Source organism: Tupaia chinensis, unplaced genomic scaffold (genome assembly GCF_000334495.1).
Source record: "Tupaia chinensis unplaced genomic scaffold, TupChi_1.0 Scaffold000369_1, whole genome shotgun sequence".
NCBI lineage: Eukaryota > Metazoa > Chordata > Mammalia > Scandentia > Tupaiidae > Tupaia > Tupaia belangeri.
The window spans coordinates 417,710-421,305 of NW_006159866.1; positions in this window are offsets into that span (position 1 = coordinate 417,710).

Here is a 3,596-nt window from a genome sequence, read left to right on the forward strand (position 1 = left end):
CCCGGGCCTGTTGGCTTGCTTTCTCTCTCTCTCTCTCTCTCTCTCTCTCTCTCTTCCTCTCCCTCTCTCCCTCCCTCCCTGGTCAAAATAAAATAAATAAAGTTAAATAAATTCTATTTTAAAAATGGGAGAAGAGCTTCAAGTATGAGAAAACCAAGAAATATGTCATCAACAAGGGAACACAGTAGTTCATCTCCAACTATGAATAAAACGGAAGAATTCACCAAAATATTAGAAAAATAATTCAGAATATTCGTGGTGACAAAATGCTGAGATGCAAGAGAAAAAGACAACAAACTCCATGAGATGAGGAAGTCCTTTCATGACTTGAAGGAGGAGATAGACAACATAAAAAAGAATCAAACATAGCTTCTAGACATGAAGACTGTAATACAGGAGATCAAAACCTTCCTTGAAAGTATTAGGATCAGATTAGACTATGCAGAAGATAGAACCTCTGATGTGGAAACATCCGATAAAACTCACCAAAAATAATGGAAAAAAAATTTTTTAAATGAGGACAACATATGGGAAATACCAGACACAATTTAATGCCCAAATAATAAGTTTTCCAGAAGGTGAAGAATCAGACAAGGGCATAAAAGATTCACTCCATAAAATACTTGCAGAAAACTTTTCAAATATAGAGAAACATTCAGATATCAAGACTCAAGAAATACAAAGGACTCCAGATAGAATCAACATAAGAAGATCCTCTTGACAGCACATAATAGCCCAAAATGGTAAAAATCACAGGCAAAGAAAGATTCTAAAAATGACAAGAAACATCAAGCCACTTTCAAAAATTATCCTATTAGGCTAATATCAGACCTCTCATCCAAAACAATGCAGGTGATAAAATAATGGGAAGACATATTCAAAACACTAAAAGAAAAAATAATTCAACCAAGAATCAAGAGACACAGACTGGCAGAATGGATTAAAAAACAGAAATCTTCTATATGCTTCCTACAAGAAACATACCTCATGGATAAAGACATACATAGACTAAAAGTGAAAGGCTGGAAAAAGGTATTTCATACAAACAGAAACAAACCAAAAAAGGCTGGAGTTGTAATATTGGTTTTAGAAAAACAGGCCTTAAGACAAAAGCTGTAAGAAGAGACAAAGAAGGACATTGTATAGTATTGAAAGGGCTAATATATCAGGAAGATATAGCACTTGTAAATAGCTATGCACCCAGTTTGGGGATACTTAGATACATGAAGGAAAGACTGCTAGAGGAGAGATAGACTACAGCACACTAATTGTTGGGAATCTCTACACCCCACTATCTCCTTTGGACAGATCATTTGGAAAAAAAATAAGCAAAGAAATCCAGGATCTAAACAATACCATAAATGAAATGGACTTGAAAGACATCTTTAGAACTTTCCACCCAACAACCACAAAATATACATATTTCTCACCCCAGTATGGAACCTTTTCAAAGACTGAGCACATGATAGGGCATAAAACAATCCTTTACAAATTTGAAGGCATTGGAACTACATCCAGCATCTTCTCCAACCAAGACAGAATTAAACTTGAAATTAATTTCTGGAAAATACACAAACATATGGAAACTAAACCATCTACTTCTGATTGACTTTACAACCACTGAAGAAAATTAAGATTGAAATCAAAAGATTCATTGAAACCAATGATAATGAATGCACAAGATTCCATAACCTATGGGGCACAGAGAAAGCAGTCATAAGAGGGAAGTTCATATTAATTAGTGCACATTAGAAAAGAAGGAAAGGTGACAAATTGACAACACACCTCAGGAAACTGGAAAAACAACAACGAAATGCCATGAGAAAAGAAGTAATAAAGATTCAAGCAGAAATAAATGAAATAGAGAATAAACTACACACAAAATAAATGAAACCAAAAGTTGGTTCTTTGTACAAAAAGGCTTACGATACAGTATAATTCTTTTCATTATCTCAGAAGTATTATTTTTTCACAGGCTTTGTCTGAGTCTTCTAGCACTCAAGCATGGCACCCACTCCTGAATGGGGAGGATGCTGGCCACCTACAGGTATTACACTACTTAATTTATTAGAAGTACCACTACTCAATACCTCAGTACTTTTTGAAAAGATAAACAAAATTGACACACCATTACTTAGACTAATTAAGAAAAGGAAATGGAACCAGATAATTCCAATTCACAATGAAACAGGCAATATTACAACAGATATAACAGAAATACAAAAGATCATTAGAGAATAATAAAAAAAAAACTATATGCCAACAAACAAGAAAACCTAGATGAGATGGACATATCTCTGAACATACATAACCTACTAAGACTCTCTAGGTCAGGAAGACATAGGAAGACTGAATAGACCCATAATGAACCATGAGATTGAATCAGCAATAAATAACCTCCCAATAAAGAAAAATCCAGGTTCTGAGGGCTTCACTTCTGAATTCTACAAAACTTTTTTTTTTTTGAGAAGTTTTTGCTATAGGGCACATGTGCTCACCAGGAAGACAGAGAGAAAGAGAGACAGAAAGTGAGAAATCACCCCCCAGAGGGGATGGTCATGCCTCAATTCCTTCTTCTCCATTCTCCTCTTGGGATCTTGGGCATGCATGCACATGTGCCCCGCATGCATTTAAGCTACTGGGTCCAGGACTCAAACCATGGTCAACCACATGGGAGTCCAGTGACCTAGCCATCATGCCATCTGTTGGTTTCCAAAACTTTTTTTTTTTTGAGAGAGATTTTTGCTATAGGGTGCATGTACTCACCGGAGAGACAGAGAGAGAGAGAAAGTAAGAAATCACCCATCGGGGGGGTTGGCCACACTGCAATCCCTTCTCCTCTATTCTCCTCCTAGGATTTTGGGCATGCATGCATGCACAGCCAGCCTAAGTTTTAAGCTGCCATATCTGGGACTCAAAATGTAATCAACTACTTGAGAGTCCAGAGATATAACCATTACACTATCTGCTGGTCCCTTTACAAAACTTTTAAATAAGAGCTAACTCCCATTCTACTCAAAACTATTTCTAAAGATCCAAAAGGAAAGAACCCTCCCAAATTCATTTTACAAAGCCTCTTATCACCTTCATCCCCCAAACAGATAAAGATATGACAAAAAATGAAAACTACAGACCAATACTCTGATGAATATAGATATAAAAATTCTTAACAAGATACTAGCAAATTATATCCAATGACATATAAAGAAGATTATACACCATGACCACGTAAACTTTATTCCAGGGATGCAAGGGTGGTTCAACCTATGCAAAACCATAAATATAATACACCATATTAATAGAAAGATAAAAACCATATATCAATTGATGTAGAAAAGCATTTGATAAAATACAACATCTCTTCATGATTTAGACTCTCAGCAAAATTGGCACAGAAGTGATATTTCTCAATACAATGAAAGCCATCTATGAAAAACTCATAGCTAACATCATATTAAATAGGGAAAAGCTAAAAACTTTTCCACTAAAAACTGGGAAAAGACAAGGCTGCCTCCTTTCTTCACTCCTCTTCAGTAAAGTACTAGAAGTCCTTTCCAGTGCAATCAGATAAAAGAATAAAATAAATAGCATTTGAA